At 51.6% G+C, this 21,388-nt stretch overlaps 42 non-coding genes across 42 annotated transcripts; 14 read left to right on the top strand and 28 right to left on the bottom strand.

The window, feature by feature from the left end:
- Positions 1-719: 719 nt before the first annotated feature.
- Positions 720-792, bottom strand: Trnav-aac. The gene has a single exon. It is a non-coding gene; the product is annotated as a tRNA-Val (tRNA).
- Positions 793-950: 158 nt separating this feature from the next.
- Trnav-cac lies at positions 951-1,023 on the bottom strand. The gene has a single exon. It is a non-coding gene; the product is annotated as a tRNA-Val (tRNA).
- Positions 1,024-1,401: 378 nt separating this feature from the next.
- On the top strand, positions 1,402-1,475 carry Trnap-agg. Its single transcript has one exon. It is a non-coding gene; the product is annotated as a tRNA-Pro (tRNA).
- A 723-nt stretch (positions 1,476-2,198) lies between these two features.
- On the bottom strand, positions 2,199-2,271 carry Trnav-aac. Its single transcript has one exon. It is a non-coding gene; the product is annotated as a tRNA-Val (tRNA).
- Positions 2,272-2,429: 158 nt separating this feature from the next.
- Positions 2,430-2,502, bottom strand: Trnav-cac. Its single transcript has one exon. It is a non-coding gene; the product is annotated as a tRNA-Val (tRNA).
- Positions 2,503-2,881: 379 nt separating this feature from the next.
- Trnap-agg lies at positions 2,882-2,955 on the top strand. Its single transcript has one exon. It is a non-coding gene; the product is annotated as a tRNA-Pro (tRNA).
- A 721-nt stretch (positions 2,956-3,676) lies between these two features.
- On the bottom strand, positions 3,677-3,749 carry Trnav-aac. The gene has a single exon. It is a non-coding gene; the product is annotated as a tRNA-Val (tRNA).
- A 158-nt stretch (positions 3,750-3,907) lies between these two features.
- On the bottom strand, positions 3,908-3,980 carry Trnav-cac. Its single transcript has one exon. It is a non-coding gene; the product is annotated as a tRNA-Val (tRNA).
- A 379-nt stretch (positions 3,981-4,359) lies between these two features.
- Trnap-agg lies at positions 4,360-4,433 on the top strand. The gene has a single exon. It is a non-coding gene; the product is annotated as a tRNA-Pro (tRNA).
- A 722-nt stretch (positions 4,434-5,155) lies between these two features.
- Trnav-aac lies at positions 5,156-5,228 on the bottom strand. Its single transcript has one exon. It is a non-coding gene; the product is annotated as a tRNA-Val (tRNA).
- Positions 5,229-5,386: 158 nt separating this feature from the next.
- Positions 5,387-5,459, bottom strand: Trnav-cac. Its single transcript has one exon. It is a non-coding gene; the product is annotated as a tRNA-Val (tRNA).
- Positions 5,460-5,838: 379 nt separating this feature from the next.
- On the top strand, positions 5,839-5,912 carry Trnap-agg. The gene has a single exon. It is a non-coding gene; the product is annotated as a tRNA-Pro (tRNA).
- A 724-nt stretch (positions 5,913-6,636) lies between these two features.
- On the bottom strand, positions 6,637-6,709 carry Trnav-aac. The gene has a single exon. It is a non-coding gene; the product is annotated as a tRNA-Val (tRNA).
- Positions 6,710-6,867: 158 nt separating this feature from the next.
- On the bottom strand, positions 6,868-6,940 carry Trnav-cac. The gene has a single exon. It is a non-coding gene; the product is annotated as a tRNA-Val (tRNA).
- Positions 6,941-7,319: 379 nt separating this feature from the next.
- Trnap-agg lies at positions 7,320-7,393 on the top strand. The gene has a single exon. It is a non-coding gene; the product is annotated as a tRNA-Pro (tRNA).
- Positions 7,394-8,115: 722 nt separating this feature from the next.
- On the bottom strand, positions 8,116-8,188 carry Trnav-aac. The gene has a single exon. It is a non-coding gene; the product is annotated as a tRNA-Val (tRNA).
- A 158-nt stretch (positions 8,189-8,346) lies between these two features.
- Positions 8,347-8,419, bottom strand: Trnav-cac. The gene has a single exon. It is a non-coding gene; the product is annotated as a tRNA-Val (tRNA).
- Positions 8,420-8,798: 379 nt separating this feature from the next.
- Trnap-agg lies at positions 8,799-8,872 on the top strand. The gene has a single exon. It is a non-coding gene; the product is annotated as a tRNA-Pro (tRNA).
- A 724-nt stretch (positions 8,873-9,596) lies between these two features.
- On the bottom strand, positions 9,597-9,669 carry Trnav-aac. Its single transcript has one exon. It is a non-coding gene; the product is annotated as a tRNA-Val (tRNA).
- A 158-nt stretch (positions 9,670-9,827) lies between these two features.
- On the bottom strand, positions 9,828-9,900 carry Trnav-cac. Its single transcript has one exon. It is a non-coding gene; the product is annotated as a tRNA-Val (tRNA).
- A 379-nt stretch (positions 9,901-10,279) lies between these two features.
- Positions 10,280-10,353, top strand: Trnap-agg. The gene has a single exon. It is a non-coding gene; the product is annotated as a tRNA-Pro (tRNA).
- Positions 10,354-11,077: 724 nt separating this feature from the next.
- On the bottom strand, positions 11,078-11,150 carry Trnav-aac. The gene has a single exon. It is a non-coding gene; the product is annotated as a tRNA-Val (tRNA).
- Positions 11,151-11,308: 158 nt separating this feature from the next.
- On the bottom strand, positions 11,309-11,381 carry Trnav-cac. Its single transcript has one exon. It is a non-coding gene; the product is annotated as a tRNA-Val (tRNA).
- A 379-nt stretch (positions 11,382-11,760) lies between these two features.
- Trnap-agg lies at positions 11,761-11,834 on the top strand. The gene has a single exon. It is a non-coding gene; the product is annotated as a tRNA-Pro (tRNA).
- A 704-nt stretch (positions 11,835-12,538) lies between these two features.
- Trnav-aac lies at positions 12,539-12,611 on the bottom strand. The gene has a single exon. It is a non-coding gene; the product is annotated as a tRNA-Val (tRNA).
- A 159-nt stretch (positions 12,612-12,770) lies between these two features.
- On the bottom strand, positions 12,771-12,843 carry Trnav-cac. Its single transcript has one exon. It is a non-coding gene; the product is annotated as a tRNA-Val (tRNA).
- A 379-nt stretch (positions 12,844-13,222) lies between these two features.
- On the top strand, positions 13,223-13,296 carry Trnap-agg. The gene has a single exon. It is a non-coding gene; the product is annotated as a tRNA-Pro (tRNA).
- Positions 13,297-14,017: 721 nt separating this feature from the next.
- Trnav-aac lies at positions 14,018-14,090 on the bottom strand. The gene has a single exon. It is a non-coding gene; the product is annotated as a tRNA-Val (tRNA).
- A 158-nt stretch (positions 14,091-14,248) lies between these two features.
- Positions 14,249-14,321, bottom strand: Trnav-cac. Its single transcript has one exon. It is a non-coding gene; the product is annotated as a tRNA-Val (tRNA).
- A 379-nt stretch (positions 14,322-14,700) lies between these two features.
- On the top strand, positions 14,701-14,774 carry Trnap-agg. The gene has a single exon. It is a non-coding gene; the product is annotated as a tRNA-Pro (tRNA).
- A 720-nt stretch (positions 14,775-15,494) lies between these two features.
- Positions 15,495-15,567, bottom strand: Trnav-aac. The gene has a single exon. It is a non-coding gene; the product is annotated as a tRNA-Val (tRNA).
- A 158-nt stretch (positions 15,568-15,725) lies between these two features.
- On the bottom strand, positions 15,726-15,798 carry Trnav-cac. Its single transcript has one exon. It is a non-coding gene; the product is annotated as a tRNA-Val (tRNA).
- Positions 15,799-16,176: 378 nt separating this feature from the next.
- On the top strand, positions 16,177-16,250 carry Trnap-agg. Its single transcript has one exon. It is a non-coding gene; the product is annotated as a tRNA-Pro (tRNA).
- Positions 16,251-16,973: 723 nt separating this feature from the next.
- On the bottom strand, positions 16,974-17,046 carry Trnav-aac. The gene has a single exon. It is a non-coding gene; the product is annotated as a tRNA-Val (tRNA).
- A 158-nt stretch (positions 17,047-17,204) lies between these two features.
- On the bottom strand, positions 17,205-17,277 carry Trnav-cac. The gene has a single exon. It is a non-coding gene; the product is annotated as a tRNA-Val (tRNA).
- Positions 17,278-17,656: 379 nt separating this feature from the next.
- Positions 17,657-17,730, top strand: Trnap-agg. Its single transcript has one exon. It is a non-coding gene; the product is annotated as a tRNA-Pro (tRNA).
- Positions 17,731-18,452: 722 nt separating this feature from the next.
- Trnav-aac lies at positions 18,453-18,525 on the bottom strand. The gene has a single exon. It is a non-coding gene; the product is annotated as a tRNA-Val (tRNA).
- Positions 18,526-18,683: 158 nt separating this feature from the next.
- Positions 18,684-18,756, bottom strand: Trnav-cac. The gene has a single exon. It is a non-coding gene; the product is annotated as a tRNA-Val (tRNA).
- A 379-nt stretch (positions 18,757-19,135) lies between these two features.
- Trnap-agg lies at positions 19,136-19,209 on the top strand. The gene has a single exon. It is a non-coding gene; the product is annotated as a tRNA-Pro (tRNA).
- Positions 19,210-19,930: 721 nt separating this feature from the next.
- Trnav-aac lies at positions 19,931-20,003 on the bottom strand. The gene has a single exon. It is a non-coding gene; the product is annotated as a tRNA-Val (tRNA).
- A 158-nt stretch (positions 20,004-20,161) lies between these two features.
- On the bottom strand, positions 20,162-20,234 carry Trnav-cac. The gene has a single exon. It is a non-coding gene; the product is annotated as a tRNA-Val (tRNA).
- Positions 20,235-20,615: 381 nt separating this feature from the next.
- On the top strand, positions 20,616-20,689 carry Trnap-agg. The gene has a single exon. It is a non-coding gene; the product is annotated as a tRNA-Pro (tRNA).
- The last annotated feature ends 699 nt before the right edge of the window (positions 20,690-21,388 follow it).

Genomic DNA, 21,388 nt, shown 5'->3' with positions numbered 1-21,388 from the left:
TTTGTGCAAACTGATCGCACGTCAGTGGCTGAGTCAGCGCAAAAAGCTCGCCGTCAATATCAAATGAACTTCTTATTCGATGTGAGCAATTGACACTCTGGTCCGACGCGTTAAAAAAAAAAATAAAAAAAAAACAAAGTGGCTAGGGTACCTGGCTCTCACCCAGGAGGCGCGGGTTCGATTCCCGGTACCGGAAATGCGCATTTTGTTGCTCCTCTTATGCGACTTGGCCCGACTTAGCTCGACTGACGCTACGCTGACGCTTGCAGAAAACTACGTTAAGTACGATTCGTGGTAACAAGTGACGGCGAGAGCGATGCGACACCTGTCCACCTCTTATCGAGGCACCTAACTGTGGTCAACAAAGCTGGAGGACTGCAAGACATTGCCACGGGGGTTGAATGCAGCTAACCACACTGCTTAGTGTCCTAACAGTGGAGACAGGTTCAAAAAAAAAAAAAAAAAAATGGGTATAATTCCTGCTTAGGGTGCAGGAGGTCCCGGGTTCAAATCCCGGACCAGCCAACGCGTTTTGTGCAAACTGATCGCACGTCAGTGGCTGAGTCAGCGCAAAAAGCTCGCCGTCAATATCAAACGAATTTCTTATTCGACGTGAGCAATTGACACTCTGGTCCGACGCGTGAAGGCGATTACGAAGGTTTCGGGTACAGGTGGTAGCAGATGCATGTTAGTAAGTCTTGCTTAAAGTGATGAAAAAGTGTTTCCGCCCGGGATCGAACCGGGGACCTTCTGCGTGTTAGGCAGACGTGATAACCGCTACACCACGGAAACTGCTTGTGTGCACCGTACTGCACAGACAACTTGTAGTGATGTTGCCATCGTAACTAAAAAATTCAATAAATGTGGTACTTGCAAAACGAAGGGACGTGCGGCAGATCCACACACGAAGTGGCTCATTGGAGGACAATACGACATAGGCAGGAAAATACTGTTCCCGCCCGGGATCGAACCGGGGACCTTCTGCGTGTGAAGCAGACGTGATAACCGCTACACTACGGAAACGACGGACACGACGAGTCCATCCTTTTTCACTCAAACTTGCCTCAGCCTTTCTATCGTCGGCGAATGCACACACGACAGATCTTTTGTCAGCCTGGAACCCATCACAGCCGAGGGCTCAAGAAGTCTTCGGGGTGCTCGAGAGGGTGTCTGCCGTAGCACCCCTAACGAGATAGCGGCGTTTCGCGCAGTCGTTATTGCGAGTCATATCAGCAAAGCAATCACTTTCTCAGCAGCAAGCAGTGCGAGCCCAGCGGCAGCTCTACATGAAGGTACCGACAGCCCAGGAAGGCCGCCCCCATCCCCCAGCGTACACGAGACTTCCAGGGCACCCTGGACGACATCGAGGGATTGGAATAATTGGCAATCACCGTGTCACAGCGCTCGTTGGTCTAGGGGTATGATTCCTGCTTAGGGTGCAGGAGGTCCCGGGTTCAAATCCCGGACGAGCCCTAGCGTTTTGTGCAAACTGATCGCACGTCAGTGGCTGAGTCAGCGCAAAAAGCTCGCCGTCAATATCAAATGAACTTCTTATTCGATGTGAGCAATTGACACTCTGGTCCGACGCGTTAAAAAAAAAAATAAAAAAAAACAAAGTGGCTAGGGTACCTGGCTCTCACCCAGGAGGCGCGGGTTCGATTCCCGGTACCGGAAATGCGCATTTTGTTGCTCCTCTTATGCGACTTGGCCCGACTTAGCTCGACTGACGCTACGCTGACGCTTGCAGAAAACTACGTTAAGTACGATTCGTGGTAACAAGTGACGGCGAGAGCGATGCGACACCTGTCCACCTCTTATCGAGGCACCTAACTGTGGTCAACAAAGCTGGAGGACTGCAAGACATTGCCACGGGGGTTGAATGCAGCTAACCACACTGCTTAGTGTCCTAACAGTGGAGACAGGTTCAAAAAAAAAAAAAAAAAAAATGGGTATAATTCCTGCTTAGGGTGCAGGAGGTCCCGGGTTCAAATCCCGGACGAGCCAACGCGTTTTGTGCAAACTGATCGCACGTCAGTGGCTGAGTCAGCGCAAAAAGCTCGCCGTCAATATCAAACGAATTTCTTATTCGACGTGAGCAATTGACACTCTGGTCCGACGCGTGAAGGCGATTACGAAGGTTTCGGGTACAGGTGGTAGCAGATGCATGTTAGTAAGTCTTGCTTAAAGTGATGAAAAAGTGTTTCCGCCCGGGATCGAACCGGGGACCTTCTGCGTGTTAGGCAGACGTGATAACCGCTACACCACGGAAACTGCTTGTGTGCACCGTACTGCACAGACAACTTGTAGTGATGTTGCCATCGTAACTAAAAAATTCAATAAATGTGGTACTTGCAAAACGAAGGGACGTGCGGCAGATCCACACACGAAGTGGCTCATTGGAGGACAATACGACATAGGCAGGAAAATACTGTTCCCGCCCGGGATCGAACCGGGGACCTTCTGCGTGTGAAGCAGACGTGATAACCGCTACACTACGGAAACGACGGGCACGACGAGTCCATCCTTTTTCACTCAAACTTGCCTCAGCCTTTCTATCGTCGGCGAATGCACACACGACAGATCTTTTGTCAGCCTGGAACCCATCACAGCCGAGGGCTCAAGAAGTCTTCGGGGTGCTCGAGAGGGTGTCTGCCGTAGCACCCCTAACGAGATAGCGGCGTTTCGCGCAGTCGTTATTGCGAGTCATATCAGCAAAGCAATCACTTTCTCAGCAGCAAGCAGTGCGAGCCCAGCGGCAGCTCTACATGAAGGTACCGACAGCCCAGGAAGGCCGCCCCCATCCCGCCAGCGTACACGAGACTTCCAGGGCACCCTGGACGACATCGAGGGATTGGAATAATTGGCAATCACCGTGTCACAGCGCTCGTTGGTCTAGGGGTATGATTCCTGCTTAGGGTGCAGGAGGTCCCGGGTTCAAATCCCGGACGAGCCCTAGCGTTTTGTGCAAACTGATCGCACGTCAGTGGCTGAGTCAGCGCAAAAAGCTCGCCGTCAATATCAAATGAACTTCTTATTCGATGTGAGCAATTGACACTCTGGTCCGACGCGTTAAAAAAAAAAATAAAAAAAAAACAAAGTGGCTAGGGTACCTGGCTCTCACCCAGGAGGCGCGGGTTCGATTCCCGGTACCGGAAATGCGCATTTTGTTGCTCCTCTTATGCGACTTGGCCCGACTTAGCTCGACTGACGCTACGCTGACGCTTGCAGAAAACTACGTTAAGTACGATTCGTGGTAACAAGTGACGGCGAGAGCGATGCGACACCTGTCCACCTCTTATCGAGGCACCTAACTGTGGTCAACAAAGCTGGAGGACTGCAAGACATTGCCACGGGGGTTGAATGCAGCTAACCACACTGCTTAGTGTCCTAACAGTGGAGACAGGTTCAAAAAAAAAAAAAAAAATGGGTATAATTCCTGCTTAGGGTGCAGGAGGTCCCGGGTTCAAATCCCGGACGAGCCAACGCGTTTTGTGCAAACTGATCGCACGTCAGTGGCTGAGTCAGCGCAAAAAGCTCGCCGTCAATATCAAACGAATTTCTTATTCGACGTGAGCAATTGACACTCTGGTCCGACGCGTGAAGGCGATTACGAAGGTTTCGGGTACAGGTGGTAGCAGATGCATGTTAGTAAGTCTTGCTTAAAGTGATGAAAAAGTGTTTCCGCCCGGGATCGAACCGGGGACCTTCTGCGTGTTAGGCAGACGTGATAACCGCTACACCACGGAAACTGCTTGTGTGCACCGTACTGCACAGACAACTTGTAGTGATGTTGCCATCGTAACTAAAAAATTCAATAAATGTGGTACTTGCAAAACGAAGGGACGTGCGGCAGATCCACACACGAAGTGGCTCATTGGAGGACAATACGACATAGGCAGGAAAATACTGTTCCCGCCCGGGATCGAACCGGGGACCTTCTGCGTGTGAAGCAGACGTGATAACCGCTACACTACGGAAACGACGGACACGACGAGTCCATCCTTTTTTCACTCAAACTTGCCTCAGCCTTTCTATCGTCGGCGAATGCACACACGACAGATCTTTTGTCAGCCTGGAACCCATCACAGCCGAGGGCTCAAGAAGTCTTCGGGTGCTCGAGAGGGTGTCTGCCGTAGCACCCCTAACGAGATAGCGGCGTTTCGCGCAGTCGTTATTGCGAGTCATATCAGCAAAGCAATCACTTTCTCAGCAGCAAGCAGTGCGAGCCCAGCGGCAGCTCTACATGAAGGTACCGACAGCCCAGGAAGGCCGCCCCCATCCCGCCAGCGTACACGAGACTTCCAGGGCACCCTGGACGACATCGAGGGATTGGAATAATTGGCAATCACCGTGTCACAGCGCTCGTTGGTCTAGGGGTATGATTCCTGCTTAGGGTGCAGGAGGTCCCGGGTTCAAATCCCGGACGAGCCCTAGCGTTTTGTGCAAACTGATCGCACGTCAGTGGCTGAGTCAACGCAAAAAGCTCGCCGTCAATATCAAATGAACTTCTTATTCGATGTGAGCAATTGACACTCTGGTCCGACGCGTTAAAAAAAAAAATAAAAAAAACAAAGTGGCTAGGGTACCTGGCTCTCACCCAGGAGGCGCGGGTTCGATTCCCGGTACCGGAAATGCGCATTTTGTTGCTCCTCTTATGCGACTTGGCCCGACTTAGCTCGACTGACGCTACGCTGACGCTTGCAGAAAACTACGTTAAGTACGATTCGTGGTAACAAGTGACGGCGAGAGCGATGCGACACCTGTCCACCTCTTATCGAGGCACCTAACTGTGGTCAACAAAGCTGGAGGACTGCAAGACATTGCCACGGGGGTTGAATGCAGCTAACCACACTGCTTAGTGTCCTAACAGTGGAGACAGGTTCAAAAAAAAAAAAAAAAAAGATGGGTATAATTCCTGCTTAGGGTGCAGGAGGTCCCGGGTTCAAATCCCGGACGAGCCAACGCGTTTTGTGCAAACTGATCGCACGTCAGTGGCTGAGTCAGCGCAAAAAGCTCGCCGTCAATATCAAACGAATTTCTTATTCGACGTGAGCAATTGACACTCTGGTCCGACGCGTGAAGGCGATTACGAAGGTTTCGGGTACAGGTGGTAGCAGATGCATGTTAGTAAGTCTTGCTTAAAGTGATGAAAAAGTGTTTCCGCCCGGGATCGAACCGGGGACCTTCTGCGTGTTAGGCAGACGTGATAACCGCTACACCACGGAAACTGCTTGTGTGCACCGTACTGCACAGACAACTTGTAGTGATGTTGCCATCGTAACTAAAAAATTCAATAAATGTGGTACTTGCAAAACGAAGGGACGTGCGGCAGATCCACACACGAAGTGGCTCATTGGAGGACAATACGACATAGGCAGGAAAATACTGTTCCCGCCCGGGATCGAACCGGGGACCTTCTGCGTGTGAAGCAGACGTGATAACCGCTACACTACGGAAACGACGGACACGACGAGTCCATCCTTTTTCACTCAAACTTGCCTCAGCCTTTCTATCGTCGGCGAATGCACACACGACAGATCTTTTGTCAGCCTGGAACCCATCACAGCCGAGGGCTCAAGAAGTCTTCGGGGTGCTCGAGAGGGTGTCTGCCGTAGCACCCCTAACGAGATAGCGGCGTTTCGCGCAGTCGTTATTGCGAGTCATATCAGCAAAGCAATCACTTTCTCAGCAGCAAGCAGTGCGAGCCCAGCGGCAGCTCTACATGAAGGTACCGACAGCCCAGGAAGGCCGCCCCCATCCCGCCAGCGTACACGAGACTTCCAGGGCACCCTGGACGACATCGAGGGATTGGAATAATTGGCAATCACCGTGTCACAGCGCTCGTTGGTCTAGGGGTATGATTCCTGCTTAGGGTGCAGGAGGTCCCGGGTTCAAATCCCGGACGAGCCCTAGCGTTTTGTGCAAACTGATCGCACGTCAGTGGCTGAGTCAGCGCAAAAAGCTCGCCGTCAATATCAAATGAACTTCTTATTCGATGTGAGCAATTGACACTCTGGTCCGACGCGTTAAAAAAAAAAAATAAAAAAAAAAAGTGGCTAGGGTACCTGGCTCTCACCCAGGAGGCGCGGGTTCGATTCCCGGTACCGGAAATGCGCATTTTGTTGCTCCTCTTATGCGACTTGGCCCGACTTAGCTCGACTGACGCTACGCTGACGCTTGCAGAAAACTACGTTAAGTACGATTCGTGGTAACAAGTGACGGCGAGAGCGATGCGACACCTGTCCACCTCTTATCGAGGCACCTAACTGTGGTCAACAAAGCTGGAGGACTGCAAGACATTGCCACGGGGGTTGAATGCAGCTAACCACACTGCTTAGTGTCCTAACAGTGGAGACAGGTTCAAAAAAAAAAAAAAAAAAAAAATGGGTATAATTCCTGCTTAGGGTGCAGGAGGTCCCGGGTTCAAATCCCGGACGAGCCAACGCGTTTTGTGCAAACTGATCGCACGTCAGTGGCTGAGTCAGCGCAAAAAGCTCGCCGTCAATATCAAACGAATTTCTTATTCGACGTGAGCAATTGACACTCTGGTCCGACGCGTGAAGGCGATTACGAAGGTTTCGGGTACAGGTGGTAGCAGATGCATGTTAGTAAGTCTTGCTTAAAGTGATGAAAAAGTGTTTCCGCCCGGGATCGAACCGGGGACCTTCTGCGTGTTAGGCAGACGTGATAACCGCTACACCACGGAAACTGCTTGTGTGCACCGTACTGCACAGACAACTTGTAGTGATGTTGCCATCGTAACTAAAAAATTCAATAAATGTGGTACTTGCAAAACGAAGGGACGTGCGGCAGATCCACACACGAAGTGGCTCATTGGAGGACAATACGACATAGGCAGGAAAATACTGTTCCCGCCCGGGATCGAACCGGGGACCTTCTGCGTGTGAAGCAGACGTGATAACCGCTACACTACGGAAACGACGGACACGACGAGTCCATCCTTTTTCACTCAAACTTGCCTCAGCCTTTCTATCGTCGGCGAATGCACACACGACAGATCTTTTGTCAGCCTGGAACCCATCACAGCCGAGGGCTCAAGAAGTCTTCGGGGTGCTCGAGAGGGTGTCTGCCGTAGCACCCCTAACGAGATAGCGGCGTTTCGCGCAGTCGTTATTGCGAGTCATATCAGCAAAGCAATCACTTTCTCAGCAGCAAGCAGTGCGAGCCCAGCGGCAGCTCTACATGAAGGTACCGACAGCCCAGGAAGGCCGCCCCCATCCCGCCAGCGTACACGAGACTTCCAGGGCACCCTGGACGACATCGAGGGATTGGAATAATTGGCAATCACCGTGTCACAGCGCTCGTTGGTCTAGGGGTATGATTCCTGCTTAGGGTGCAGGAGGTCCCGGGTTCAAATCCCGGACGAGCCCTAGCGTTTTGTGCAAACTGATCGCACGTCAGTGGCTGAGTCAGCGCAAAAAGCTCGCCGTCAATATCAAATGAACTTCTTATTCGATGTGAGCAATTGACACTCTGGTCCGACGCGTTAAAAAAAAAATAAAAAAAAACAAAGTGGCTAGGGTACCTGGCTCTCACCCAGGAGGCGCGGGTTCGATTCCCGGTACCGGAAATGCGCATTTTGTTGCTCCTCTTATGCGACTTGGCCCGACTTAGCTCGACTGACGCTACGCTGACGCTTGCAGAAAACTACGTTAAGTACGATTCGTGGTAACAAGTGACGGCGAGAGCGATGCGACACCTGTCCACCTCTTATCGAGGCACCTAACTGTGGTCAACAAAGCTGGAGGACTGCAAGACATTGCCACGGGGGTTGAATGCAGCTAACCACACTGCTTAGTGTCCTAACAGTGGAGACAGGTTCAAAAAAAAAAAAAAAAAAAATGGGTATAATTCCTGCTTAGGGTGCAGGAGGTCCCGGGTTCAAATCCCGGACGAGCCAACGCGTTTTGTGCAAACTGATCGCACGTCAGTGGCTGAGTCAGCGCAAAAAGCTCGCCGTCAATATCAAACGAATTTCTTATTCGACGTGAGCAATTGACACTCTGGTCCGACGCGTGAAGGCGATTACGAAGGTTTCGGGTACAGGTGGTAGCAGATGCATGTTAGTAAGTCTTGCTTAAAGTGATGAAAAAGTGTTTCCGCCCGGGATCGAACCGGGGACCTTCTGCGTGTTAGGCAGACGTGATAACCGCTACACCACGGAAACTGCTTGTGTGCACCGTACTGCACAGACAACTTGTAGTGATGTTGCCATCGTAACTAAAAAATTCAATAAATGTGGTACTTGCAAAACGAAGGGACGTGCGGCAGATCCACACACGAAGTGGCTCATTGGAGGACAATACGACATAGGCAGGAAAATACTGTTCCCGCCCGGGATCGAACCGGGGACCTTCTGCGTGTGAAGCAGACGTGATAACCGCTACACTACGGAAACGACGGACACGACGAGTCCATCCTTTTTCACTCAAACTTGCCTCAGCCTTTCTATCGTCGGCGAATGCACACACGACAGATCTTTTGTCAGCCTGGAACCCATCACAGCCGAGGGCTCAAGAAGTCTTCGGGGTGCTCGAGAGGGTGTCTGCCGTAGCACCCCTAACGAGATAGCGGCGTTTCGCGCAGTCGTTATTGCGAGTCATATCAGCAAAGCAATCACTTTCTCAGCAGCAAGCAGTGCGAGCCCAGCGGCAGCTCTACATGAAGGTACCGACAGCCCAGGAAGGCCGCCCCCATCCCGCCAGCGTACACGAGACTTCCAGGGCACCCTGGACGACATCGAGGGATTGGAATAATTGGCAATCACCGTGTCACAGCGCTCGTTGGTCTAGGGGTATGATTCCTGCTTAGGGTGCAGGAGGTCCCGGGTTCAAATCCCGGACGAGCCCTAGCGTTTTGTGCAAACTGATCGCACGTCAGTGGCTGAGTCAGCGCAAAAAGCTCGCCGTCAATATCAAATGAACTTCTTATTCGATGTGAGCAATTGACACTCTGGTCCGACGCGTTAAAAAAAAAAAATAAAAAAAAAAAAGTGGCTAGGGTACCTGGCTCTCACCCAGGAGGCGCGGGTTCGATTCCCGGTACCGGAAATGCGCATTTTGTTGCTCCTCTTATGCGACTTGGCCCGACTTAGCTCGACTGACGCTACGCTGACGCTTGCAGAAAACTACGTTAAGTACGATTCGTGGTAACAAGTGACGGCGAGAGCGATGCGACACCTGTCCACCTCTTATCGAGGCACCTAACTGTGGTCAACAAAGCTGGAGGACTGCAAGACATTGCCACGGGGGTTGAATGCAGCTAACCACACTGCTTAGTGTCCTAACAGTGGAGACAGGTTCAAAAAAAAAAAAAAAAAAAAATGGGTATAATTCCTGCTTAGGGTGCAGGAGGTCCCGGGTTCAAATCCCGGACGAGCCAACGCGTTTTGTGCAAACTGATCGCACGTCAGTGGCTGAGTCAGCGCAAAAAGCTCGCCGTCAATATCAAACGAATTTCTTATTCGACGTGAGCAATTGACACTCTGGTCCGACGCGTGAAGGCGATTACGAAGGTTTCGGGTACAGGTGGTAGCAGATGCATGTTAGTAAGTCTTGCTTAAAGTGATGAAAAAGTGTTTCCGCCCGGGATCGAACCGGGGACCTTCTGCGTGTTAGGCAGACGTGATAACCGCTACACCACGGAAACTGCTTGTGTGCACCGTACTGCACAGACAACTTGTAGTGATGTTGCCATCGTAACTAAAAAATTCAATAAATGTGGTACTTGCAAAACGAAGGGACGTGCGGCAGATCCACACACGAAGTGGCTCATTGGAGGACAATACGACATAGGCAGGAAAATACTGTTCCCGCCCGGGATCGAACCGGGGACCTTCTGCGTGTGAAGCAGACGTGATAACCGCTACACTACGGAAACGACGGACACGACGAGTCCATCCTTTTTCACTCAAACTTGCCTCAGCCTTTCTATCGTCGGCGAATGCACACACGACAGATCTTTTGTCAGCCTGGAACCCATCACAGCCGAGGGCTCAAGAAGTCTTCGGGGTGCTCGAGAGGGTGTCTGCCGTAGCACCCCTAACGAGATAGCGGCGTTTCGCGCAGTCGTTATTGCGAGTCATATCAGCAAAGCAATCACTTTCTCAGCAGCAAGCAGTGCGAGCCCAGCGGCAGCTCTACATGAAGGTACCGACAGCCCAGGAAGGCCGCCCCCATCCCGCCAGCGTACACGAGACTTCCAGGGCACCCTGGACGACATCGAGGGATTGGAATAATTGGCAATCACCGTGTCACAGCGCTCGTTGGTCTAGGGGTATGATTCCTGCTTAGGGTGCAGGAGGTCCCGGGTTCAAATCCCGGACGAGCCCTAGCGTTTTGTGCAAACTGATCGCACGTCAGTGGCTGAGTCAGCGCAAAAAGCTCGCCGTCAATATCAAATGAACTTCTTATTCGATGTGAGCAATTGACACTCTGGTCCGACGCGTTAAAAAAAAAATAAAAAAAAACAAAGTGGCTAGGGTACCTGGCTCTCACCCAGGAGGCGCGGGTTCGATTCCCGGTACCGGAAATGCGCATTTTGTTGCTCCTCTTATGCGACTTGGCCCGACTTAGCTCGACTGACGCTACGCTGACGCTTGCAGAAAACTACGTTAAGTACGATTCGTGGTAACAAGTGACGGCGAGAGCGATGCGACACCTGTCCACCTCTTATCGAGGCACCTAACTGTGGTCAACAAAGCTGGAGGACTGCAAGACATTGCCACGGGGGTTGAATGCAGCTAACCACACTGCTTAGTGTCCTAACAGTGGAGACAGGTTCAAAAAAAAAAAAAAAAAAAAAATGGGTATAATTCCTGCTTAGGGTGCAGGAGGTCCCGGGTTCAAATCCCGGACGAGCCAACGCGTTTTGTGCAAACTGATCGCACGTCAGTGGCTGAGTCAGCGCAAAAAGCTCGCCGTCAATATCAAACGAATTTCTTATTCGACGTGAGCAATTGACACTCTGGTCCGACGCGTGAAGGCGATTACGAAGGTTTCGGGTACAGGTGGTAGCAGATGCATGTTAGTAAGTCTTGCTTAAAGTGATGAAAAAGTGTTTCCGCCCGGGATCGAACCGGGGACCTTCTGCGTGTTAGGCAGACGTGATAACCGCTACACCACGGAAACTGCTTGTGTGCACCGTACTGCACAGACAACTTGTAGTGATGTTGCCATCGTAACTAAAAAATTCAATAAATGTGGTACTTGCAAAACGAAGGGACGTGCGGCAGATCCACACACGAAGTGGCTCATTGGAGGACAATACGACATAGGCAGGAAAATACTGTTCCCGCCCGGGATCGAACCGGGGACCTTCTGCGTGTGAAGCAGACGTGATAACCGCTACACTACGGAAACGACGGACACGACGAGTCCATCCTTTTTCACTCAAACTTGCCTCAGCCTTTCTATCGTCGGCGAATGCACACACGACAGATCTTTTGTCAGCCTGGAACCCATCACAGCCGAGGGCTCAAGAAGTCTTCGGGGTGCTCGAGAGGGTGTCTGCCGTAGCACCCCTAACGAGATAGCGGCGTTTCGCGCAGTCGTTATTGCGAGTCATATCAGCAAAGCAATCACTTTCTCAGCAGCAAGCAGTGCGAGCCCAGCGGCAGCTCTACATGAAGGTACCGACAGCCCAGGAAGGCCGCCCCCATCCCGCCAGCGTACACGAGACTTCCAGGGCACCCTGGACGACATCGAGGGATTGGAATAATTGGCAATCACCGTGTCACAGCGCTCGTTGGTCTAGGGGTATGATTCCTGCTTAGGGTGCAGGAGGTCCCGGGTTCAAATCCCGGACGAGCCCTAGCGTTTTGTGCAAACTGATCGCACGTCAGTGGCTGAGTCAGCGCAAAAAGCTCGCCGTCAATATCAAATGAACTTCTTATTCGATGTGAGCAATTGACACTCTGGTCCGACGCGTTAAAAAAAAAAATAAAAAAAAACAAAGTGGCTAGGGTACCTGGCTCTCACCCAGGAGGCGCGGGTTCGATTCCCGGTACCGGAAATGCGCATTTTGTTGCTCCTCTTATGCGACTTGGCCCGACTTAGCTCGACTGACGCTACGCTGACGCTTGCAGAAAACTACGTTAAGTACGATTCGTGGTAACAAGTGACGGCGAGAGCGATGCGACACCTGTCCACCTCTTATCGAGGCACCTAACTGTGGTCAACAAAGCTGGAGGACTGCAAGACATTGCCACGGGGGTTGTGCTTAGTGTCCTAACAGTGGAGACAGGTTCAAAAAAAAAAAAAAAAAAATGGTATAATTCCTGCTTAGGGTGCAGGAGGTCCCGGGTTCAAATCCCGGACGAGCCAACGCGTTTTGTGCAAACTGATCGCACGTCAGTGGCTGAGTCAGCGCAAAAAGCTCGCCGTCAATATCAAACGAATTTCTTATTCGACGTGAGCAATTGACACTCTGGTCCGACGCGTGAAGGCGATTACGAAGGTTTCGGGTACAGGTGGTAGCAGATGCATGTTAGTAAGTCTTGCTTAAAGTGATGAAAAAGTGTTTCCGCCCGGGATCGAACCGGGGACCTTCTGCGTGTTAGGCAGACGTGATAACCGCTACACCACGGAAACTGCTTGTGTGCACCGTACTGCACAGACAACTTGTAGTGATGTTGCCATCGTAACTAAAAAATTCAATAAATGTGGTACTTGCAAAACGAAGGGACGTGCGGCAGAATCCACACACGAAGTGGCTCATTGGAGGACAATACGACATAGGCAGGAAAATACTGTTCCCGCCCGGGATCGAACCGGGGACCTTCTGCGTGTGAAGCAGACGTGATAACCGCTACACTACGGAAACGACGGACACGACGAGTCCATCCTTTTTCACTCAAACTTGCCTCAGCCTTTCTATCGTCGGCGAATGCACACACGACAGATCTTTTGTCAGCCTGGAACCCATCACAGCCGAGGGCTCAAGAAGTCTTCGGGGTGCTCGAGAGGGTGTCTGCCGTAGCACCCCTAACGAGATAGCGGCGTTTCGCGCAGTCGTTATTGCGAGTCATATCAGCAAAGCAATCACTTTCTCAGCAGCAAGCAGTGCGAGCCCAGCGGCAGCTCTACATGAAGGTACCGACAGCCCAGGAAGGCCGCCCCCATCCCGCCAGCGTACACGAGACTTCCAGGGCACCCTGGACGACATCGAGGGATTGGAATAATTGGCAATCACCGTGTCACAGCGCTCGTTGGTCTAGGGGTATGATTCCTGCTTAGGGTGCAGGAGGTCCCGGGTTCAAATCCCGGACGAGCCCTAGCGTTTTGTGCAAACTGATCGCACGTCAAGTGGCTGAGTCAGCGCAAAAAGCTCGCCGTCAATATCAAATGAACTTCTTATTCGATGTGAGCAATTGACACTCTGGTCCGACGCGTTAAAAAAAAAAATAAAAAAAAACAAAGTGGCTAGGGTACCTGGCTCTCACCCAGGAGGCGCGGTTCGATTCCGGTACCGGAAATGCGCATTTTGTTGCTCCTCTTATGCGACTTGGCCCGACTTAGCTCGACTGACGCTACGCTGACGCTTGCAGAAAACTACGTTAAGTACGATTCGTGGTAACAAGTGACGGCGAGAGCGATGCGACACCTGTCCACCTCTTATCGAGGCACCTAACTGTGGTCAACAAAGCTGGAGGACTGCAAGACATTGCCACGGGGGTTGAATGCAGCTAACCACACTGCTTAGTGTCCTAACAGTGGAGACAGGTTCAAAAAAAAAAAAAAAAAAATGGGTATAATTCCTGCTTAGGGTGCAGGAGGTCCCGGGTTCAAATCCCGGACGAGCCAACGCGTTTTGTGCAAACTGATCGCACGTCAGTGGCTGAGTCAGCGCAAAAAGCTCGCCGTCAATATCAAACGAATTTCTTATTCGACGTGAGCAATTGACACTCTGGTCCGACGCGTGAAGGCGATTACGAAGGTTTCGGGTACAGGTGGTAGCAGATGCATGTTAGTAAGTCTTGCTTAAAGTGATGAAAAAGTGTTTCCGCCCGGGATCGAACCGGGGACCTTCTGCGTGTTAGGCAGACGTGATAACCGCTACACCACGGAAACTGCTTGTGTGCACCGTACTGCACAGACAACTTGTAGTGATGTTGCCATCGTAACTAAAAAATTCAATAAATGTGGTACTTGCAAAACGAAGGGACGTGCGGCAGATCCACACACGAAGTGGCTCATTGGAGGACAATACGACATAGGCAGGAAAATACTGTTCCCGCCCGGGATCGAACCGGGGACCTTCTGCGTGTGAAGCAGACGTGATAACCGCTACACTACGGAAACGACGGACACGACGAGTCCATCCTTTTTCACTCAAACTTGCCTCAGCCTTTCTATCGTCGGCGAATGCACACACGACAGATCTTTTGTCAGCCTGGAACCCATCACAGCCGAGGGCTCAAGAAGTCTTCGGGGTGCTCGAGAGGGTGTCTGCCGTAGCACCCCTAACGAGATAGCGGCGTTTCGCGCAGTCGTTATTGCGAGTCATATCAGCAAAGCAATCACTTTCTCAGCAGCAAGCAGTGCGAGCCCAGCGGCAGCTCTACATGAAGGTACCGACAGCCCAGGAAGGCCGCCCCCATCCCGCCAGCGTACACGAGACTTCCAGGGCACCCTGGACGACATCGAGGGATTGGAATAATTGGCAATCACCGTGTCACAGCGCTCGTTGGTCTAGGGGTATGATTCCTGCTTAGGGTGCAGGAGGTCCCGGGTTCAAATCCCGGACGAGCCCTAGCGTTTTGTGCAAACTGATCGCACGTCAGTGGCTGAGTCAGCGCAAAAAGCTCGCCGTCAATATCAAATGAACTTCTTATTCGATGTGAGCAATTGACACTCTGGTCCGACGCGTTAAAAAAAAAAATAAAAAAAAACAAAGTGGCTAGGGTACCTGGCTCTCACCCAGGAGGCGCGGGTTCGATTCCCGGTACCGGAAATGCGCATTTTGTTGCTCCTCTTATGCGACTTGGCCCGACTTAGCTCGACTGACGCTACGCTGACGCTTGCAGAAAACTACGTTAAGTACGATTCGTGGTAACAAGTGACGGCGAGAGCGATGCGACACCTGTCCACCTCTTATCGAGGCACCTAACTGTGGTCAACAAAGCTGGAGGACTGCAAGACATTGCCACGGGGGTTGAATGCAGCTAACCACACTGCTTAGTGTCCTAACAGTGGAGACAGGTTCAAAAAAAAAAAAAAAAATGGGTATAATTCCTGCTTAGGGTGCAGGAGGTCCCGGGTTCAAATCCCGGACGAGCCAACGCGTTTTGTGCAAACTGATCGCACGTCAGTGGCTGAGTCAGCGCAAAAAGCTCGCCGTCAATATCAAACGAATTTCTTATTCGACGTGAGCAATTGACACTCTGGTCCGACGCGTGAAGGCGATTACGAAGGTTTCGGGTACAGGTGGTAGCAGATGCATGTTAGTAAGTCTTGCTTAAAGTGATGAAAAAGTGTTTCCGCCCGGGATCGAACCGGGGACCTTCTGCGTGTTAGGCAGACGTGATAACCGCTACACCACGGAAACTGCTTGTGTGCACCGTACTGCACAGACAACTTGTAGTGATGTTGCCATCGTAACTAAAAAATTCAATAAATGTGGTACTTGCAAAACGAAGGGACGTGCGGCAGATCCACACACGAAGTGGCTCATTGGAGGACAATACGACATAGGCAGGAAAATACTGTTCCCGCCCGGGATCGAACCGGGGACCTTCTGCGTGTGAAGCAGACGTGATAACCGCTACACTACGGAAACGACGGACACGACGAGTCCATCCTTTTTCACTCAAACTTGCCTCAGCCTTTCTATCGTCGGCGAATGCACACACGACAGATCTTTTGTCAGCCTGGAACCCATCACAGCCGAGGGCTCAAGAAGTCTTCGGGTGCTCGAGAGGGTGTCTGCCGTAGCACCCCTAACGAGATAGCGGCGTTTCGCGCAGTCGTTATTGCGAGTCATATCAGCAAAGCAATCACTTTCTCAGCAGCAAGCAGTGCGAGCCCAGCGGCAGCTCTACATGAAGGTACCGACAGCCCAGGAAGGCCGCCCCCATCCCGCCAGCGTACACGAGACTTCCAGGGCACCCTGGACGACATCGAGGGATTGGAATAATTGGCAATCACCGTGTCACAGCGCTCGTTGGTCTAGGGGTATGATTCCTGCTTAGGGTGCAGGAGGTCCCGGGTTCAAATCCCGGACGAGCCCTAGCGTTTTGTGCAAACTGATCGCACGTCAGTGGCTGAGTCAGCGCAAAAAGCTCGCCGTCAATATCAAATGAACTTCTTATTCGATGTGAGCAATTGACACTCTGGTCCGACGCGTTAAAAAAAAAAATAAAAAAAAAAAAGTGGCTAGGGTACCTGGCTCTCACCCAGGAGGCGCGGGTTCGATTCCCGGTACCGGAAATGCGCATTTTGTTGCTCCTCTTATGCGACTTGGCCCGACTTAGCTCGACTGACGCTACGCTGACGCTTGCAGAAAACTACGTTAAGTACGATTCGTGGTAACAAGTGACGGCGAGAGCGATGCGACACCTGTCCACCTCTTATCGAGGCACCTAACTGTGGTCAACAAAGCTGGAGGACTGCAAGACATTGCCACGGGGGTTGAATGCAGCTAACCACACTGCTTAGTGTCCTAACAGTGGAGACAGGTTCAAAAAAAAAAAAAAAAAAAAATGGGTATAATTCCTGCTTAGGGTGCAGGAGGTCCCGGGTTCAAATCCCGGACGAGCCAACGCGTTTTGTGCAAACTGATCGCACGTCAGTGGCTGAGTCAGCGCAAAAAGCTCGCCGTCAATATCAAACGAATTTCTTATTCGACGTGAGCAATTGACACTCTGGTCCGACGCGTGAAGGCGATTACGAAGGTTTCGGGTACAGGTGGTAGCAGATGCATGTTAGTAAGTCTTGCTTAAAGTGATGAAAAAGTGTTTCCGCCCGGGATCGAACCGGGGACCTTCTGCGTGTTAGGCAGACGTGATAACCGCTACACCACGGAAACTGCTTGTGTGCACCGTACTGCACAGACAACTTGTAGTGATGTTGCCATCGTAACTAAAAAATTCAATAAATGTGGTACTTGCAAAACGAAGGGACGTGCGGCAGATCCACACACGAAGTGGCTCATTGGAGGACAATACGACATAGGCAGGAAAATACTGTTCCCGCCCGGGATCGAACCGGGGACCTTCTGCGTGTGAAGCAGACGTGATAACCGCTACACTACGGAAACGACGGACACGACGAGTCCATCCTTTTTCACTCAAACTTGCCTCAGCCTTTCTATCGTCGGCGAATGCACACACGACAGATCTTTTGTCAGCCTGGAACCCATCACAGCCGAGGGCTCAAGAAGTCTTCGGGGTGCTCGAGAGGGTGTCTGCCGTAGCACCCCTAACGAGATAGCGGCGTTTCGCGCAGTCGTTATTGCGAGTCATATCAGCAAAGCAATCACTTTCTCAGCAGCAAGCAGTGCGAGCCCAGCGGCAGCTCTACATGAAGGTACCGACAGCCCAGGAAGGCCGCCCCCATCCCGCCAGCGTACACGAGACTTCCAGGGCACCCTGGACGACATCGAGGGATTGGAATAATTGGCAATCACCGTGTCACAGCGCTCGTTGGTCTAGGGGTATGATTCCTGCTTAGGGTGCAGGAGGTCCCGGGTTCAAATCCCGGACGAGCCCTAGCGTTTTGTGCAAACTGATCGCACGTCAGTGGCTGAGTCAGCGCAAAAAGCTCGCCGTCAATATCAAATGAACTTCTTATTCGATGTGAGCAATTGACACTCTGGTCCGACGCGTTAAAAAAAAAAATAAAAAAAAAAAAGTGGCTAGGGTACCTGGCTCTCACCCAGGAGGCGCGGGTTCGATTCCCGGTACCGGAAATGCGCATTTTGTTGCTCCTCTTATGCGACTTGGCCCGACTTAGCTCGACTGACGCTACGCTGACGCTTGCAGAAAACTACGTTAAGTACGATTCGTGGTAACAAGTGACGGCGAGAGCGATGCGACACCTGTCCACCTCTTATCGAGGCACCTAACTGTGGTCAACAAAGCTGGAGGACTGCAAGACATTGCCACGGGGGTTGAATGCAGCTAACCACACTGCTTAGTGTCCTAACAGTGGAGACAGGTTCAAAAAAAAAAAAAAAAAAAATGGGTATAATTCCTGCTTAGGGTGCAGGAGGTCCCGGGTTCAAATCCCGGACGAGCCAACGCGTTTTGTGCAAACTGATCGCACGTCAGTGGCTGAGTCAGCGCAAAAAGCTCGCCGTCAATATCAAACGAATTTCTTATTCGACGTGAGCAATTGACACTCTGGTCCGACGCGTGAAGGCGATTACGAAGGTTTCGGGTACAGGTGGTAGCAGATGCATGTTAGTAAGTCTTGCTTAAAGTGATGAAAAAGTGTTTCCGCCCGGGATCGAACCGGGGACCTTCTGCGTGTTAGGCAGACGTGATAACCGCTACACCACGGAAACTGCTTGTGTGCACCGTACTGCACAGACAACTTGTAGTGATGTTGCCATCGTAACTAAAAAATTCAATAAATGTGGTACTTGCAAAACGAAGGGACGTGCGGCAGATCCACACACGAAGTGGCTCATTGGAGGACAATACGACATAGGCAGGAAAATACTGTTCCCGCCCGGGATCGAACCGGGGACCTTCTGCGTGTGAAGCAGACGTGATAACCGCTACACTACGGAAACGACGGACACGACGAGTCCATCCTTTTTCACTCAAACTTGCCTCAGCCTTTCTATCGTCGGCGAATGCACACACGACAGATCTTTTGTCAGCCTGGAACCCATCACAGCCGAGGGCTCAAGAAGTCTTCGGGGTGCTCGAGAGGGTGTCTGCCGTAGCACCCCTAACGAGATAGCGGCGTTTCGCGCAGTCGTTATTGCGAGTCATATCAGCAAAGCAATCACTTTCTCAGCAGCAAGCAGTGCGAGCCCAGCGGCAGCTCTACATGAAGGTACCGACAGCCCAGGAAGGCCGCCCCCATCCCGCCAGCGTACACGAGACTTCCAGGGCACCCTGGACGACATCGAGGGATTGGAATAATTGGCAATCACCGTGTCACAGCGCTCGTTGGTCTAGGGGTATGATTCCTGCTTAGGGTGCAGGAGGTCCCGGGTTCAAATCCCGGACGAGCCCTAGCGTTTTGTGCAAACTGATCGCACGTCAGTGGCTGAGTCAGCGCAAAAAGCTCGCCGTCAATATCAAATGAACTTCTTATTCGATGTGAGCAATTGACACTCTGGTCCGACGCGTTAAAAAAAAAAATAAAAAAAAAAAGTGGCTAGGGTACCTGGCTCTCACCCAGGAGGCGCGGGTTCGATTCCCGGTACCGGAAATGCGCATTTTGTTGCTCCTCTTATGCGACTTGGCCCGACTTAGCTCGACTGACGCTACGCTGACGCTTGCAGAAAACTACGTTAAGTACGATTCGTGGTAACAAGTGACGGCGAGAGCGATGCGACACCTGTCCACCTCTTATCGAGGCACCTAACTGTGGTCAACAAAGCTGGAGGACTGCAAGACATTGCCACGGGGGTTGAATGCAGCTAACCACACTGCTTAGTGTCCTAACAGTGGAGACAGGTTCAAAAAAAAAAAAAAAAAAAATGGGTATAATTCCTGCTTAGGGTGCAGGAGGTCCCGGGTTCAAATCCCGGACGAGCCAACGCGTTTTGTGCAAACTGATCGCACGTCAGTGGCTGAGTCAGCGCAAAAAGCTCGCCGTCAATATCAAACGAATTTCTTATTCGACGTGAGCAATTGACACTCTGGTCCGACGCGTGAAGGCGATTACGAAGGTTTCGGGTACAGGTGGTAGCAGATGCATGTTAGTAAGTCTTGCTTAAAGTGATGAAAAAGTGTTTCCGCCCGGGATCGAACCGGGGACCTTCTGCGTGTTAGGCAGACGTGATAACCGCTACACCACGGAAACTGCTTGTGTGCACCGTACTGCACAGACAACTTGTAGTGATGTTGCCATCGTAACTAAAAAATTCAATAAATGTGGTACTTGCAAAACGAAGGGACGTGCGGCAGATCCACACACGAAGTGGCTCATTGGAGGACAATACGACATAGGCAGGAAAATACTGTTCCCGCCCGGGATCGAACCGGGGACCTTCTGCGTGTGAAGCAGACGTGATAACCGCTACACTACGGAAACGACGGACACGACGAGTCCATCCTTTTTCACTCAAACTTGCCTCAGCCTTTCTATCGTCGGCGAATGCACACACGACAGATCTTTTGTCAGCCTGGAACCCATCACAGCCGAGGGCTCAAGAAGTCTTCGGGGTGCTCGAGAGGGTGTCTGCCGTAGCACCCCTAACGAGATAGCGGCGTTTCGCGCAGTCGTTATTGCGAGTCATATCAGCAAAGCAATCACTTTCTCAGCAGCAAGCAGTGCGAGCCCAGCGGCAGCTCTACATGAAGGTACCGACAGCCCAGGAAGGCCGCCCCCATCCCGCCAGCGTACACGAGACTTCCAGGGCACCCTGGACGACATCGAGGGATTGGAATAATTGGCAATCACCGTGTCACACAGCGCTCGTTGGTCTAGGGGTATGATTCCTGCTTAGGGTGCAGGAGGTCCCGGGTTCAAATCCCGGACGAGCCCTAGCGTTTTGTGCAAACTGATCGCACGTCAGTGGCTGAGTCAGCGCAAAAAGCTCGCCGTCAATATCAAATGAACTTCTTATTCGATGTGAGCAATTGACACTCTGGTCCGACGCGTTAAAAAAAAAAATAAAAAAAAAAAAGTGGCTAGGGTACCTGGCTCTCACCCAGGAGGCGCGGGTTCGATTCCCGGTACCGGAAATGCGCATTTTGTTGCTCCTCTTATGCGACTTGGCCCGACTTAGCTCGACTGACGCTACGCTGACGCTTGCAGAAAACTACGTTAAGTACGATTCGTGGTAACAAGTGACGGCGAGAGCGATGCGACACCTGTCCACCTCTTATCGAGGCACCTAACTGTGGTCAACAAAGCTGGAGGACTGCAAGACATTGCCACGGGGGTTGAATGCAGCTAACCACACTGCTTAGTGTCCTAACAGTGGAGACAGGTTCAAAAAAAAAAAAAAAAAAATGGGTATAATTCCTGCTTAGGGTGCAGGAGGTCCCGGGTTCAAATCCCGGACGAGCCAACGCGTTTTGTGCAAACTGATCGCACGTCAGTGGCTGAGTCAGCGCAAAAAGCTCGCCGTCAATATCAAACGAATTTCTTATTCGACGTGAGCAATTGACACTCTGGTCCGACGCGTGAAGGCGATTACGAAGGTTTCGGGTACAGGTGGTAGCAGATGCATGTTAGTAAGT

The sequence above is a fragment of the Schistocerca piceifrons genome, unplaced genomic scaffold (assembly GCF_021461385.2).
Source record: "Schistocerca piceifrons isolate TAMUIC-IGC-003096 unplaced genomic scaffold, iqSchPice1.1 HiC_scaffold_531, whole genome shotgun sequence".
NCBI classification, from domain to species: Eukaryota; Metazoa; Arthropoda; class Insecta; order Orthoptera; family Acrididae; genus Schistocerca; species Schistocerca piceifrons.
This window is presented reverse-complemented; position numbering and strand designations above follow the sequence as displayed.